This window comes from Littorina saxatilis, linkage group LG16 (genome assembly GCF_037325665.1).
Source record: "Littorina saxatilis isolate snail1 linkage group LG16, US_GU_Lsax_2.0, whole genome shotgun sequence".
Taxonomy (NCBI): domain Eukaryota; kingdom Metazoa; phylum Mollusca; class Gastropoda; order Littorinimorpha; family Littorinidae; genus Littorina; species Littorina saxatilis.
The window spans coordinates 346,005-364,065 of NC_090260.1; the positions used below are offsets into that span (position 1 = coordinate 346,005).

General features: G+C 47.9%; 1 protein-coding gene across 1 annotated transcript in view; it reads left to right on the forward strand.

Annotated features, from left to right (window-relative positions):
- The window catches only part of LOC138950144 (uncharacterized), a 72,538-nt gene that overhangs the window by 19,897 nt on the left and 34,580 nt on the right, over window positions 1–18,061 (forward strand). The window lies entirely within an intron of this gene.

The window sequence follows — 18,061 nt, forward strand, 5'->3', positions numbered from 1 at the left end:
CGTTAAACACCAAATAAAGAAAGAAAGAACTGACAGGTCAGAACAAGTCCTCCACCATTTTAAGTGTAGCTGTCCCACTGACAGGTCAGAACAAGTCCTCCACCATGTTAAGTGTAGCTGTTCCACAGACAGGTCAGAACAAGTCCTCCACCATGTTAAGTGTAGCTGTCCCACTGACAGGTCAGAACAAGTCCTCCACCATGTTAAGTGTAGCTGTCCCACTGACAGGTCAGAACAAGTCCTTCACCATGTTAAGGTTAGCTATCCCACTGACAGGTCAAAACAAGTCCTTCACCATGTTAAGTGTAGCTGTCCCACTGACAGGTCAGAACAAGTCCTCCACCATGTTAAGTGTAGCTGTCCCACTGACAGGTCAGAACAAGTCCTTCACCATGTTAAGGTTAGCTATCCCACTGACAGGTCAGAACAAGTCCTCCACCATGTTAAGTGTAGCTGTCCCACTGACAGGTCAGAACAAGTCCTCGATCCACCATGTTAAGTGTAGCTGTCTCACTGACAGGTCAAAACAAGTCCTCCACCATGTTAAGTGTAGCTGTCCCACTGACAGGTCAGAACAAGTCCTCGATCCACCATGTTAAGTGTAGCTGTCCCACTGACAGGTCAGAACAAGTCCTTCACCATGTTAAGTGTAGCTGTCCCACTGACAGGTCAGAACAAGTCCTTCACCATGTTAAGTGTAGCTAGACACTGACAGGTCAGAACAAGTCCTCCACCATGTTAAGTGTAGCTGTCCCACTGACAGGTCAGAACAAGTCCTTCACCATGTTAAGTGTAGCTGTCCCACTGACAGGTCAGAACAAGTCCTTCACCATGTTAGGTGTGGCTGTCCCCTTGACAGGTCAGAACAAGTCCTCCACCATGTTAAGTGTAGCTAAAGACTGACAGGTCAGAACAAGTCCTCCACCATGTTAAGTGTAGCTAGACACTGACAGGTCAGAACAAGTCCTCCACCATGTTAAGTGTAGCTGTACAACTGACAGGTCAGAACAAGTCCTTCACCATGTTAAGTGTAGCTGTCCCACTGACAGGTCAGAACAAGTCCTTCACCATGTTAAGTGTAGCTATCCCACTGACAGGTCAGAACAACTATTTTTGTGCCAGGATTACTATTTTTGGGGCTGAGCATTACTCCAAAACACTTATGGGGGTAAACAGGTTTGAGTGTAGCTTTTCCACTGACAGGTCAGAACAAGTCCTCCACGATTTTAAGTGTAGCTGTCCCACTGACAGGTCCGTCGCGATATAACCTTGAATGGTTGAAAACGACGTTAAACACCAAATAAAGAAAGAAAGAACTGACAGGTCAGAACAAGTCCTCCACCATTTTAAGTGTAGCTGTCCCACTGACAGGTCAGAACAAGTCCTCCACCATTTTAAGTGTAGCTGTCCCACAGACAGGTCAGAACAAGTCCTCCACCATGTTAAGTGAAGCTAGACACTGACAGGTCAGAACAAGTCCTCCACCATGTTAAGTGTAGCTGTCCCACAGACAGGTCAGAACAAGTCCTCAACCATGTTAAGTAAGCTGAACACTGACAGGTCAGAACAAGTCCTCCACCATGTTAAGTGTAGCTGTCCCACTGACAGGTCAGAACAAGTCCTCCACCATGTTAAGTGTAGCTATCCCACTGACAGGTCAGAACAAGTCCTTCACCATGTTAAGTTTAGCTGTCCCACTGACAGGTCAGAACAAGTCCTTCACCATGTTAAGTGTAGCTGTCCCACTGACAGGTCAGAACAAGTCCTTCACCATGTTAAGTGTAGCTATCCCACTGACAGGTCAGAACAAGTCCTTCACCATGTTAAGTGTAGCTATCCCACTGACAGGTCAGAACAAGCCCTTCACCATGTTAAGTGTAGCTATCCCACTGACAGGTCAGAACAAGTCCTTCACCATGTTAAGTGTAGCTGTCCCACTGACAGGTCAGAACAAGTCCTTCACCATGTTAAGTGTAGCTATCCCACTGACAGGTCAGAACAAGTCCTTCACCATGTTAAGTGTAGCTGTCCCACTGACAGGTCAGAACAAGTCCTTCACCATGTTAAGTGTAGCTGTCCCACTGACAGGTCAGAACAAGTCCTTCACCATGTTAAGTGTAGCTGTCCCACTGACAGGTCAGAACAAGTCCTTCACCATGTTAAGTGTAGCTGTCCCCCTGACAGGTCAGAACAAGTCCTCCACCATGTTAAGTGTAGCTGAAGACTGACAGGTCAGAACAAGTCCTCCACCATGTTAAGTGTAGCTAGACACTGACAGGTCAGAACAAGTCCTCCACCATGTTAAGTGTAGCTGTCCAACTGACAGGTCAGAACAAGTCCTCCACCATGTTAAGTGTAGCTGTCCCACTGACAGGTCAGAACAAGTCCTTCACCATGTTAAGTGTAGCTATCCCACTGACAGGTCAGAACAAGTCCTTCACCATGTTAAGTGTAGCTGTCCCACTGACAGGTCAGAACAAGTCCTCCACCATGTTAAGTGTAGCTGTCCCACTGACAGGTCAGAACAAGTCCTCCACCATGTTAAGTGTAGCTGTCCCACTGACAGGTCAGAACAAGTCCTTCACCATGTTAAGTGTAGCTAGACACTGACAGGTCAGAACAAGTCCTCCACCATGTTAAGTGTAGCTATCCCCCTGACAGGTCAGAACAAGTCCTTCACCATGTTAAGTGTAGCTGTCCCCTGACAGGTCAGAACAAGTCCTCCACCATGTTAAGTGTAGCTGAAGACTGACAGGTCAGAACAAGTCCTCCACCATGTTAAGTGTAGCTATCCCACTGACAGGTCAGAACAAGTCCTTCACCATGTTAGGTGTGGCTGTCCCCCTGACAGGTCAGAACAAGTCCTCCACCATGTTAAGTGTAGCTATCCCACTGACAGGTCAGAACAAGTCCTCCACCATGTTAAGTGTAGCTGTTTCCACTGACAGGTCAGAACAAGTCCTCCACCATGTTAAGTGTAGCTGTCCCACTGACAGGTCAGAACAGGTCCTCCACCATGTTAAGTGTAGCTGTCCCACTGACAGGTCAGAACAAGTCCTCCACCATGTTAAGTGTAGCTATCCCACTGACAGGTCAGAACAAGTCCTCCACCATGTTAAGTGTAGCTGTCCCACTGACAGGTCAGAACAAGTCCTCCACCATGTTAAGTGTAGCTGTCCCACTGACAGGTCAGAACAAGTCATCCACCATGTTAAGTGTAGCTGTCCCACTGACAGGTCAGAACAAGTCCTCCACCATGTTAAGTGTAGCTGGATACTGACAGGTCAGAACAAGTCCTCCACCATGTTAAGTGTAGCTGTCCCACTGACAGGTCATAACAAGTCCTCCACCAAGTTAAGTGTAGCTGTCCCACTGACAGGTCATAACAAGTCCTCCACCATGTTAAGTGTAGCTGAAGACTGACAGGTCAGAACAAGTCCTCCACCATGTTAAGTGTAGCTAGACACTGACAGGGCAGAACAAGTCCTCCACCATGTTAAGTGTAGCTGTCCAACTGACAGGTCAGAACATGTCCTCCACCATGTTAAGTGTAGCTGTCCCACTGACAGGTCAGAACAAGTCCTCCACCATGTTAAGTGTAGCTGTCCCACTGACAGGTCAGAACAAGTCCTTCACCATGTTAAGTGTAGCTGTCCCACTGACAGGTCAGAACAAGTCCTCCACCATGTTAAGTGTAGCTGTCCCACTGACAGGTCAGAACAAGTCCTTCACCATGTTAAGTGTAGCTGTCCCACTGACAGGTCAGAACAAGTCCTCCACCATGTTAAGTGTAGCTGTCCCACTGACAGGTCAGAACAAGTCCTCCACCATGTTAAGTGTAGCTATCCCGCTGACAGGTCAGAACAAGTCCTTCACCATGTTAAGTGTAGCTGTCCCACTGACAGGTCAGAACAAGTCCTCCACCATGTTAAGTGTAGCTAGACACTGACAGGTCAGAACAAGTCCTCCACCATGTTAAGTGTAGCTGTCCCACTGACAGGTCAGAACAAGTCCTCCACCATGTTAAGTGTAGCTATCCCGCTGACAGGTCAGAACAAGTCCTTCACCATGTTAAGTGTAGCTGTCCCACTGACAGGTCAGAACAAGTCCTCCACCATGTTAAGTGTAGCTAGACACTGACAGGTCAGAACAAGTCCTCCACCATGTTAAGTGTAGCTATCTCCCTGACAGGTCAGAACAAGTTCTCCACCATGTTAAGTGTAGCTGAAGACTGACAGGTCAGAACAAGTCCTCCACCATGTTAAGTGTAGCTATCCCACTGACAGGTCAGAACAAGTCCTTCACCATGTTAGGTGTGGCTGTCCCCCTGACAGGTCAGAACAAGTCCTCCACCATGTTAAGTGTAGCTATCCCACTGACAGGTCAGAACAGGTCCTCCACCATGTTAAGTGTAGCTGTCCCACTGACAGGTCAGAACAAGTCCTCCACCATGTTAAGTGTAGCTGAAGACTGACAGGTCAGAACAAGTCCTCCACCATGTTAAGTGTAGCTATCCCACTGACAGGTCAGAACAAGTCCTCCACCATGTTAAGTGTAGCTGTCCAACTGACAGGTCAGAACAAGTCCTCCACCATGTTAAGTGTAGCTAAAGACTGACAGGTCAGAATAAGTCCTGCACCATGATAAGTGTAGCTGAAGACTGACAGGTCAGAACAAGTCCTCCGCCATGTTAAGTGTAGCTGAAGACTGACAGGTCAGAACAAGTCCTCCACCATGTTAAGTGTAGTTGGACACTGACAGGTCAGAACAAGTCCTCCACCATGTTAAGTGTAGCTAGACACTGACAGGTCAGAACAGGTCCTCCACCATGTTAAGTGTAGCTAGACACTGACAGGTCAGAACAGGCCCTCCACCATGTTAAGTGTAGCTAGACACTGACAGGTCAGAACAAGACCTCCACCATGTTAAGTGTACCTGGACACTGACAGGTCAGAACAAGTCCTCCACCATGTTAAGTGTAGCTGTCCCACTGACAGGTCAGAACAAGTCCTCCACCATGTTAAGTGTAGCTGTCTCACTGACAGGTCAGAACAAGTCCTCCACCATGTTAAGTGTAGCTGGACACTGACAGGTCATAACAAGTCCTCCGCCATGTTAAGTGTAGCTGTCTCACTGACAGGTCAGAACAAGTCCTCCACCATGTTAAGTGTAGCTGTCCCACTGACAGGTCAGAACAAGTCCTCCACCATGTTAAGTGTAGCTGGACCCTGACAGGTCAGAACAAGTCCTCCACCATGTTAAGTGTAGCTGGACACTGACAGGTCATAACAAGTCCTCCGCCATGTTAAGTGTAGCTGTCTCACTGACAGGTCAGAACAAGTCCTCCACCATGTTAAGTGTAGCTGTCTCACTGACAGGTCAGAACAAGTCCTCCACCATGTTAAGTGTAGCTGGACACTGACAGGTCAGAACAAGTCCTCCACCATGTTAAGTGTAGCTGTCCAACTGACAGGTCAGAACAAGTCCTCCACCATGTTAAGTGTAGCTGAACACTGACAGGTCAGAACAAGTCCTCCACCATGTTAAGTGTAGCTGTCCCACTGACAGGTCAGAACAGGTCCTCCACCATGTTAAGTGTAGCTGGCCCACTGACAGGTCAGAACAAGTCCTCCACCATGTTAAGTGTAGCTGGCCCACTGACAGGTCAGAACAAGTCCTTCACCATGTTAAGTGTAGCTGTCCCACTGACAGGTCAGAACAAGTCCTCCACCATGTTAAGTGTAGCTGTCCCACTGACAGGTCAGAACAAGTCCTCCACCATGTTAAGTGTAGCTATCCCGCTGACAGGTCAGAACAAGTCCTTCACCATGTTAAGTGTAGCTGTCCCACTGACAGGTCAGAACAAGTCCTCCACCATGTTAAGTGTAGCTAGACACTGACAGGTCAGAACAAGTCCTCCACCATGTTAAGTGTAGCTGTCCCACTGACAGGTCAGAACAAGTCCTCCACCATGTTAAGTGTAGCTATCCCGCTGACAGGTCAGAACAAGTCCTTCACCATGTTAAGTGTAGCTGTCCCACTGACAGGTCAGAACAAGTCCTCCACCATGTTAAGTGTAGCTAGACACTGACAGGTCAGAACAAGTCCTCCACCATGTTAAGTGTAGCTATCTCCCTGACAGGTCAGAACAAGTCCTCCACCATGTTAAGTGTAGCTGAAGACTGACAGGTCAGAACAAGTCCTCCACCATGTTAAGTGTAGCTATCCCACTGACAGGTCAGAACAAGTCCTTCACCATGTTAGGTGTAGCTGTCCCCCTGACAGGTCAGAACAAGTCCTCCACCATGTTAAGTGTAGCTGTCCCACTGACAGGTCAGAACAAGTCCTCCACCATGTTAAGTGTAGCTGGCCCACTGACAGGTCAGAACAAGTCATCCACCATGTTAAGTGTAGCTGAAGACTGACAGGTCAGAACAAGTCCTCCACCATGTTAAGTGTAGCTAGACACTGACAGGTCAGAACAAGTCCTCCACCATGTTAAGTGTAGCTGTCCAACTGACAGGTCAGAACAAGTCCTCCACCATGTTAAGTGTAGCTAAAGACTGACAGGTCAGAATAAGTCCTGCACCATGTTAAGTGTAGCTGAAGACTGACAGGTCAGAACAAGTCCTCCACCATGTTAAGTGTAGCTGAAGACTGACAGGTCAGAACAAGTCCTCCACCATGTTAAGTGTAGTTGGACACTGACAGGTCAGAACAAGTCCTCCACCATGTTAAGTGTAGCTAGACACTGACAGGTCAGAACAGGTCCTCCACCATGTTAAGTGTAGCTAGACACTGACAGGTCAGAACAGGTCCTCCACCATGTTAAGTGTAGCTAGACACTGACAGGTCAGAACAAGTCCTCCACCATGTTAAGTGTAGCTAGACACTGACAGGTCAGAACAAATCCTCCACCATGTTAAGTGTAGCTATCCCACTGACAGGTCAGAACAAGTCCTCCACCATGTTAAGTGTAGCTGTCTCACTGACAGGTCAGAACAAGTCCTCCACCATGTTAAGTGTAGCTGTCTCACTGACAGGTCAGAACAAGTCCTCCACCATGTTAAGTGTAGCTGTCTCACTGACAGGTCAGAACAAGTCCTCCACCATGTTAAGTGTAGCTGTCCCTCTGACAGGTCAGAACAAGTCCTCCACCATGTTAAGTGTAGCTGGACCCTGACAGGTCAGAACAAGTCCTCCACCATGTTAAGTGTAGCTGGACCCTGACAGGTCAGAACAAGTCCTCCACCATGTTAAGTGTAGCTGTCCCACTGACAGGTCAGAACAAGTCCTCCACCATGTTAAGTGTAGCTGTCTCACTGACAGGTCAGAACAAGTCCTCCACCATGTTAAGTGTAGCTTGATACTGACAGGTCAGAACAAGTCCTCCACCATGTTAAGTGTAGCTGTCCCACTGACAGGTCAGAACAAGTCCTCCACCATTTTAAGTGTAGCTGTCCCACTGACAGGTCAGAACAAGTCCTCCACCATTTTAAGTGTAGCTGTCCCACTGACAGGTCAGAACAAGTCCTCCACCATTTTAAGTGTAGCTTTTCCACTGACAGGTCAGAACAAGTTCTCCACCATTTTAAGTGTAGCTGTCCCACTGACAGGTCCGTCGCGATATAACCTTGAATGGTTGAAAACGACGTTAAACACCAAATAAAGAAAGAAAGAACTGACAGGTCAGAACAAGTCCTCCACCATTTTAAGTGTAGCTGTCCCACTGACAGGTCAGAACAAGTCCTCCACCATGTTAAGTGTAGCTGTTCCACAGACAGGTCAGAACAAGTCCTCCACCATGTTAAGTGTAGCTGTCCCACTGACAGGTCAGAACAAGTCCTCCACCATGTTAAGTGTAGCTGTCCCACTGACAGGTCAGAACAAGTCCTTCACCATGTTAAGGTTAGCTATCCCACTGACAGGTCAAAACAAGTCCTTCACCATGTTAAGTGTAGCTGTCCCACTGACAGGTCAGAACAAGTCCTCCACCATGTTAAGTGTAGCTGTCCCACTGACAGGTCAGAACAAGTCCTCCACCATTTAAGTGTAGCTGTCCCACTGACAGGTCAGAACAAGTCCTTCACCATGTTAGGTGTAGCTGTCCCACTGACAGGTCAGAACAAGTCCTCCACCATGTTAAGTGTAGCTGTCCCACTGACAGGTCAGAACAAGTCCTCCACCATGTTAAGTGTAGCTATCCCACTGACAGGTCAGAACAAGTCCTCCACCATGTTAAGTGTAGCTGTCCCAATGACAGGTCAGAACAAGTCCTCCACCATGTTAAGTGTAGCTATCCCACTGACAGGTCAGAACAAGTCCTCCACCATGTTAAGTGTAGCTGTCCCACTGACAGGTCATAACAAGTCCTCCGCCATGTTAAGTGTAGCTGTCTCACTGACAGGTCAGAACAAGTCCTCCACCATGTTAAGTGTAGCTGAAGAATGACAGGTCAGAACAAGTCCTCCACCATGTTAAGTGTAGCTAGACACTGACAGGGCAGAACAAGTCCTCCACCATGTTAAGTGTAGCTGTCCAACTGACAGGTCAGAACAAGTCCTCCACCATGTTAAGTGTAGCTGAACACTGACAGGTCAGAACAAGTCCTCCACCATGTTAAGTGTAGCTGTCCCACTGACAGGTCAGAACAAGTCCTCCACCATGTTAAGTGTAGCTGTCCCACTGACAGGTCAGAACAAGTCCTCCACCATGTTAAGTGTAGCTGTCCCACTGACAGGTCAGAACAAGTCCTTCACCATGTTAAGTGTAGCTATCCCACTGACAGGTCAGAACAAGTCCTTCACCATGTTAAGTGTAGCTATCCCACTGACAGGTCAGAACAAGTCCTTCACCATGTTAAGTGTAGCTATCCCACTGACAGGTCAGAACAAGTCCTTCACCATGTTAAGTGTAGCTGTCCCACTGACAGGTCAGAACAAGTCCTCCACCATGTTAAGTGTAGCTGTCCCACTGACAGGTCAGAACAAGTCCTCTACCATGTTAAGTGTAGCTATCCCGCTGACAGGTCAGAACAAGTCCTTCACCATGTTAAGTGTAGCTGTCCCACTGACAGGTCAGAACAAGTCCTCCACCATGTTAAGTGTAGCTAGACACTGACAGGTCAGAACAAGTCCTCCACCATGTTAAGTGTAGCTGTCCCACTGACAGGTCAGAACAAGTCCTCCACCATGTTAAGTGTAGCTATCCCGCTGACAGGTCAGAACAAGTCCTTCACCATGTTAAGTGTAGCTGTCCCACTGACAGGTCAGAACAAGTCCTCCACCATGTTAAGTGTAGCTAGACACTGACAGGTCAGAACAAGTCCTCCACCATGTTAAGTGTAGCTATCCCCCTGACAGGTCAGAACAAGTCCTCCACCATGTTAAGTGTAGCTGTCCCACTGACAGGTCAGAACAAGTCCTCCACCATGTTAAGTGTAGCTATCCCACTGACAGGTCAGAACAAGTCCTTCACCATGTTAGGTGTGGCTGACCCCCTGACAGGTCAGAACAAGTCCTCCACCATGTTAAGTGTAGCTATCCCACTGACAGGTCAGAACAAGTCCTCCACCATGTTAAGTGTAGCTGTCCCACTGACAGGTCAAAACAAGTCCTCCACCATGTTAAGTGTAGCTGAAGACTGACAGGTCAGAACAAGTCCTCCACCATGTTAAGTGTAGCTAGACACTGACAGGTCAGAACAAGTCCTCCACCATGTTAAGTGTAGCTGTCCAACTGACAGGTCAGAACAAGTCCTCCACCATGTTAAGTGTAGCTGAAGACTGACAGGTCAGAACAAGTCCTGCACCATGTTAAGTGTAGCTGAAGACTGACAGGTCAGAACAAGTCCTCCACCATGTTAAGTGTAGCTGAAGACTGACAGGTCAGAACAAGTCCTCCACCATGTTAAGTGTAGTTGGACACTGACAGGTCAGAACAAGTCCTCCACCATGTTAAGTGTAGCTAGACACTGACAGGTCAGAACAGGTCCTCCACCATGTTAAGTGTAGCTGTCTCACTGACAGGTCAGAACAAGTCCTCCACCATGTTAAGTGTAGCTGTCTCACTGACAGGTCAGAACAAGTCCTCCACCATGTTAAGTGTAGCTGTCTCACTGACAGGTCAGAACAAGTCCTCCACCATGTTAAGTGTAGCTGTCCCTCTGACAGGTCAGAACAAGTCCTCCACCATGTTAAGTGTAGCTGGACCCTGACAGGTCAGAACAAGTCCTCCACCATGTTAAGTGTAGCTGGACCCTGACAGGTCAGAACAAGTCCTCCACCATGTTAAGTGTAGCTGTCCCACTGACAGGTCAGAACAAGTCCTCCACCATGTTAAGTGTAGCTGTCTCACTGACAGGTCAGAACAAGTCCTCCACCATGTTAAGTGTAGCTAGATACTGACAGGTCAGAACAAGTCCTCCACCATGTTAAGTGTAGCTGTCCCACTGACAGGTCAGAACAAGTCCTCCACCATTTTAAGTGTAGCTGTCCCACTGACAGGTCAGAACAAGTCCTCCACCATTTTAAGTGTAGCTGTCCCACTGACAGGTCAGAACAAGTCCTCCACCATTTTAAGTGTAGCTTTTCCACTGACAGGTCAGAACAAGTTCTCCACCATTTTAAGTGTAGTTGTCCCACTGACAGGTCCGTCGCGATATAACCTTGAATGGTTGAAAACGACGTTAAACACCAAATAAAGAAAGAAAGAACTGACAGGTCAGAACAAGTCCTCCACCATTTTAAGTGTAGCTGTCCCACTGACAGGTCAGAACAAGTCCTCCCCCATGTTAAGTGTAGCTGTTCCACAGACAGGTCAGAACAAGTCCTCCACCATGTTAAGTGTAGCTGTCCCACTGACAGGTCAGAACAGGTCCTCCACCATGTTAAGTGTAGCTGTCCCACTGACAGGTCAGAACAAGTCCTTCACCATGTTAAGGTTAGCTATCCCACTGACAGGTCAAAACAAGTCCTCCACCATGTTAAGTGTAGCTGTCACACTGACAGGTCAGAACAAGTCCTTCACCATGTTAGGTGTAGCTGTCCCACTGACAGGTCAGAACAAGTCCTTCACCATGTTAAGTGTAGCTGTCCCACTGACAGGTCAAAACAAGTCCTTCACCATGTTAAGTGTAGCTGTCCCACTGACAGGTCAGAACAAGTCCTCCACCATGTTAAGTGTAGCTGTCCCACTGACAGGTCAGAACAAGTCCTTCACCATGTTAAGTGTAGCTATCCCACTGACAGGTCAGAACAAGTCCTTCACCATGTTAAGTGTAGCTGTCCCACTGACAGGTCAGAACAAGTCCTTCACCATGTTAAGTGTAGCTGTCCCACTGACAGGTCAGAACAAGTCCTTCACCATGTTAAGTGTAGCTGTCCCACTGACAGGTCAGAACAAGTCCTTCACCATGTTAGGTGTAGCTGTCCCCTGACAGGTCAGAACAAGTCCTCCACCATGTTAAGTGTAGCTAAAGACTGACAGGTCAGAACAAGTCCTCCACCATGTTAAGTGTAGCTAGACACTGACAGGTCAGAACAAGTCCTCCACCATGTTAAGTGTAGCTGTACAACTGACAGGTCAGAACAAGTCCTTCACCATGTTAAGTGTAGCTGTCCCACTGACAGGTCAGAACAAGTCCTTCACCATGTTAAGTGTAGCTATCCCACTGACAGGTCAGAACAAGTCCTTCACCATGTTAAGTGTAGCTGTCCCACTGACAGGTCAGAACAAGTCCTCCACCATGTTAAGTGTAGCTATCCCACTGACAGGTCAGAACAAGTCCTTCACCATGTTAAGTGTAGCTATCCCACTGACAGGTCAGAACAAGTCCTTCACCATGTTAAGTGTAGCTGTCCCACTGACAGGTCAGAACAAGTCCTTCACCATGTTAAGTGTAGCTAGACACTGACAGGTCAGAACAAGTCCTCCACCATGTTAAGTGTAGCTGAAGACTGACAGGTCAGAACAAGTCCTCCACCATGTTAAGTGTAGCTATTCCACTGACAGGTCAGAACAAGTCCTTCACCATGTTAAGTGTAGCTGTCCCCCTGACAGGTCAGAACAAGTCCTCCACCATGTTAAGTGTAGCTGAAGACTGACAGGTCAGAACAAGTCCTCCACCATGTTAAGTGTAGCTAGACACTGACAGTCATAACAAGTCCTCCACCATGTTAAGTGTAGCTGGACACTGACAGGTCAGAACAAGTCCTCCACCATGTTAAGTGTAGCTGTCCAACTGACAGGTCAGAACAAGTCCTCCACCATGTTAAGTGTAGCTACACACTGACAGGTCAGAACAAGTCCTCCACCATGTTAAGTGTAGCTGTCCAACTGACAGGTCAGAACAAGTCCTCCACCATGTTAAGTGTAGCTGAAGACTGACAGGTCAGAACAAGTCCTCCACCATGTTAAGTGTAGCTGAAGCCTGACAGGTCAGAACAAGTCCTCCACCATGTTAAGTGTAGCTGAAGACTGACAGGTCAGAACAAGTCCTCCACCATGTTAAGTGTAGCTGAACACTGACAGGTCAGAACAAGTCCTCCACCATGTTAAGTGTAGCTGGACACTGACAGGTCAGAACAGGTCCTCCACCATGTTAAGTGTAGCTAGACACTGACAGGTAATAACAAGTCCTCCACCATGTTAAGTGTAGCTGGACACTGACAGGTCAGAACAAGTCCTCCACCATGTTAAGTGTAGCTAGACACTGACAGGTCAGAACAAGCCCTTCACCATGTTAAGTGTAGCTAGACACTGACAGGTCAGAACAAGTCCTCCACCATGTTAAGTGTAGCTGTCCAACTGACAGGTCAGAACAAGTCCTTCACCATGTTAAGTGTAGCTGTCCCACTGACAGGTCAGAACAAGTCCTTCACCATGTTAAGTGTAGCTAGACACTGACAGGTCAGAACAAGTCCTCCACCATGTTAAGTGTAGCTATCCCACTGACAGGTCAGAACAAGTCCTTCACCATGTTAGTGTGGCTGTCCCCCTGACAGGTCAGAACAAGTCCTCCACCATGTTAAGTGTAGCTGAAGACTGACAGGTCAGAACAGGTCCTCCACCATGTTAAGTGTAGCTAGACACTGACAGGTCAGAACAAGTCCTCCACCATGTTAAGTGTAGCTGAACACTGACAGGTCAGAACAAGTCCTCCGCCATGTTAAGTGTAGCTGTCCACTGACAGGTCAGAACAAGTCCTCCACCATGTTAAGTGTAGCTAGACACTGACAGGTCAGAACAAGTCCTCCACCATGTTAAGTGTAGCTGTCCAACTGACAGGTCAGAACAAGTCCTCCACCATGTTAAGTGTAGCTGAAGACTGACAGGTCAGAACAAGTCCTCCACCATGTTAAGTGTAGCTGAAGCCTGACAGGTCAGAACAAGTCCTCCACCATGTTAAGTGTAGCTGAAGACTGACAGGTCAGAACAAGTCCTCCACCATGTTAAGTGTAGCTGTCCCACTGACAGGTCAGAACAGGTCCTCCACCATGTTAAGTGTAGCTGTCCCACTGACAGGTCAGAACAAGTCCTCCACCATGTTAAGTGTAGCTGAAGACTGACAGGTCAGAACAAGTCCTCCACCATGTTAAGTGTAGCTGGACACTGACAGGTCATAACAAGTCCTCCGCCATGTTAAGTGTAGCTGTCTAACTGACAGGTCAGAACAAGTCCTCCACCATGTTAAGTGTAGCTGGACACTGACAGGTCAGAACAAGTCCTCCACCATGTTAAGTGTAGCTGTCCCACTGACAGGTCAGAACAAGTCCTCCACCATGTTAAGTGTAGCTGTCCCACTGACAGGTCAGAACAAGTCCTCCACCATGTTAAGTGTAGCTGTCCCACTGACAAGTCAGAACAAGTCCTCCACCATGTTAAGTGTAGCTGTCCCACTGACAGGTCAGAACAAGTCCTCCACCATGTTAAGTGTAGCTGTCCCACTGACAGGTCAGAACAAGTCCTCCACCATGTTAAGTGTAGCTATCCCACTGACAGGTCAGAACAAGTCCTTCACCATGTTAAGTGTAGCTGTCCCACTGACAGGTCAGAACAAGTCCTCCACCATGTTAAGTGTAGCTAGACACTGACAGGTCAGAACAAGTCCTCCACCATGTTAAGTGTAGCTGTCCCACTGACAGGTCAGAACAAGTCCTCCACCATGTTAAGTGTAGCTATCCCACTGACAGGTCAGAACAAGTCCTTCACCATGTTAAGTGTAGCTGTCCCACTGACAGGTCAGAACAAGTCCTCCACCATGTTAAGTGTAGCTAGACACTGACAGGTCAGAACAAGTCCTCCACCATGTTAAGTGTAGCTATCTCCCTGACAGGTCAGAACAAGTCCTCCACCATGTTAAGTGTAGCTGAAGACTGACAGGTCAGAACAAGTCCTCCACCATGTTAAGTGTAGCTATCCCACTGACAGGTCAGAACAAGTCCTTCACCATGTTAAGTGTAGCTGTCCCCTGACAGGTCAGAACAAGTCCTCCACCATGTTAAGTGTAGCTATCCCACTGACAGGTCAGAACAAGTCCTCCACCATGTTAAGTGTAGCTGTCCCACTGACAGGTCAGAACAAGTCCTCCACCATGTTAAGTGTAGCTGAAGACTGACAGGTCAGAACAAGTCCTCCACCATGTTAAGTGTAGCTAGACACTGACAGGTCAGAACAAGTCCTCCACCATGTTAAGTGTAGCTGTCCAACTGACAGGTCAGAACAAGTCCTCCACCATGTTAAGTGTAGCTAAAGACTGACAGGTCAGAACAAGTCCTGCACCATGTTAAGTGTAGCTGAAGACTGACAGGTCAGAACAAGTCCTCCACCATGTTAAGTGTAGCTGAAGACTGACAGGTCAGAACAAGTCCTCCACCATGTTAAGTGTAGCTGGACACTGACAGGTCAGAACAAGTCCTCCACCATGTTAAGTGTAGCTGGACACTGACAGGTCAGAACAGGTCCTCCACCATGTTAAGTGTAGCTAGACACTGACAGGTCAGAACAGGTCCTCCACCATGTTAAGTGTAGCTAGACACTGACAGGTAATAACAAGTCCTCCACCATGTTAAGTGTAGCTGGACACTGACAGGTCAGAACAAGTCCTCCACCATGTTAAGTGTAGCTATCCCACTGACAGGTCAGAACAAGTCCTCCACCATGTTAAGTGTAGCTGTCTCACTGACAGGTCAGAACAAGTCCTCCACCATGTTAAGTGTAGCTGTCTCACTGACAGGTCAGAACAAGTCCTCCACCATGTTAAGTGTAGCTGTCTCACTGACAGGTCAGAACAAGTCCTCCACCATGTTAAGTGTAGCTGTCCCTCTGACAGGTCAGAACAAGTCCTCCACCATGTTAAGTGTAGCTGGACCCTGACAGGTCAGAACAAGTCCTCCACCATGTTAAGTGTAGCTGGACCCTGACAGGTCAGAACAAGTCCTCCACCATGTTAAGTGTAGCTGTCCCACTGACAGGTCAGAACAAGTCCTCCACCATGTTAAGTGTAGCTGTCTCACTGACAGGTCAGAACAAGTCCTCCACCATGTTAAGTGTAGCTAGACACTGACAGGTCAGAACAAGTCCTCCACCATGTTAAGTGTAGCTGTCCAACTGACAGGTCAGAACAAGTCCTCCACCATGTTAAGTGTAGCTGAACACTGACAGGTCAGAACAAGTCCTCCACCATGTTAAGTGTAGCTGTCCCACTGACAGGTCAGAACAAGTCCTTCACCATGTTAAGTGTAGCTGTCCCACTGACAGGTCAGAACAAGTCCTCCACCATGTTAAGTGTAGCTGTCCCACTGACAGGTCAGAACAAGTCCTTCACCATGTTAAGTGTAGCTGTCCCACTGACAGGTCAGAACAAGTCCTCCACCATGTTAAGTGTAGCTGGCCCACTGACAGGTCAGAACAAGTCATCCACCATGTTAAGTGTAGCTATCCCGCTGACAGGTCAGAACAAGTCCTTCACCATGTTAAGTGTAGCTGTCCCACTGACAGGTCAGAACAAGTCCTCCACCATGTTAAGTGTAGCTAGACACTGACAGGTCAGAACAAGTCCTCCACCATGTTAAGTGTAGCTGTCCCACTGACAGGTCAGAACAAGTCCTCCACCATGTTAAGTGTAGCTATCCCGCTGACAGGTCAGAACAAGTCCTTCACCATGTTAAGTGTAGCTGTCCCACTGACAGGTCAGAACAAGTCCTCCACCATGTTAAGTGTAGCTAGACACTGACAGGTCAGAACAAGTCCTCCACCATGTTAAGTGTAGCTATCTCCCTGACAGGTCAGAACAAGTCCTCCACCATGTTAAGTGTAGCTGAAGACTGACAGGTCAGAACAAGTCCTCCACCATGTTAAGTGTAGCTATCCCACTGACAGGTCAGAACAAGTCCTTCACCATGTTAAGTGTAGCTGTCCCCCTGACAGGTCAGAACAAGTCCTCCACCATGTTAAGTGTAGCTATCCCACTGACAGGTCAGAACAAGTCCTCCACCATGTTAAGTGTAGCTGTCCCACTGACAGGTCAGAACAAGTCCTCCACCATGTTAAGTGTAGCTGAAGACTGACAGGTCAGAACAAGTCCTCCACCATGTTAAGTGTAGCTAGACACTGACAGGTCAGAACAAGTCCTCCACCATGTTAAGTGTAGCTGTCCAACTGACAGGTCAGAACAAGTCCTCCACCATGTTAAGTGTAGCTAAAGACTGACAGGTCAGAACAAGTCCTCCACCATGTTAAGTGTAGCTGAAGACTGACAGGTCAGAACAAGTCCTCCACCATGTTAAGTGTAGCTGAAGACTGACAGGTCAGAACAAGTCCTCCACCATGTTAAGTGTAGCTGGACACTGACAGGTCAGAACAAGTCCTCCACCATGTTAAGTGTAGCTAGACACTGACAGGTCAGAACAGGTCCTCCACCATGTTAAGTGTAGCTGGACACTGACAGGTCAGAACAGGTCCTCCACCATGTTAAGTGTAGCTAGACACTGACAGGTCAGAACAAGTCCTCCACCATGTTAAGTGTAGCTAGACACTGACAGGTCAGAACAAATCCTCCACCATGTTAAGTGTAGCTATCCCACTGACAGGTCAGAACAAGTCCTCCACCATGTTAAGTGTAGCTGTCTCACTGACAGGTCAGAACAAGTCCTCCACCATGTTAAGTGTAGCTGTCTCACTGACAGGTCAGAACAAGTCCTCCACCATGTTAAGTGTAGCTGTCTCACTGACAGGTCAGAACAAGTCCTCCACCATGTTAAGTGTAGCTGTCCCTCTGACAGGTCAGAACAAGTCCTCCACCATGTTAAGTGTAGCTGGACCCTGACAGGTCAGAACAAGTCCTCCACCATGTTAAGTGTAGCTGGACCCTGACAGGTCAGAACAAGTCCTCCACCATGTTAAGTGTAGCTGTCCCACTGACAGGTCAGAACAGGTCCTCCACCATGTTAAGTGTAGCTGTCTCACTGACAGGTCAGAACAAGTCCTCCACCATGTTAAGTGTAGCTTGATACTGACAGGTCAGAACAAGTCCTCCACCATGTTAAGTGTAGCTGTCCCACTGACAGGTCAGAACAAGTCCTCCACCATTTTAAGTGTAGCTGTCCCACTGACAGGTCAGAACAAGTCCTCCACCATTTTAAGTGTAGCTGTCCCACTGACAGGTCAGAACAAGTCCTCCACCATTTTAAGTGTAGCTTTTCCACTGACAGGTCAGAACAAGTTCTCCACCATTTTAAGTGTAGCTGTCCCACTGACAGGTCCGTCGCGATATAACCTTGAATGGTTGAAAACGACGTTAAACACCAAATAAAGAAAGAAAGAACTGACAGGTCAGAACAAGTCCTCCACCATTTTAAGTGTAGCTGTCCCACTGACAGGTCAGAACAAGTCCTCCACCATGTTAAGTGTAGCTGTTCCACAGACAGGTCAGAACAAGTCCTCCACCATGTTAAGTGTAGCTGTCCCACTGACAGGTCAGAACAAGTCCTCCACCATGTTAAGTGTAGCTGTCCCACTGACAGGTCAGAACAAGTCCTTCACCATGTTAAGGTTAGCTATCC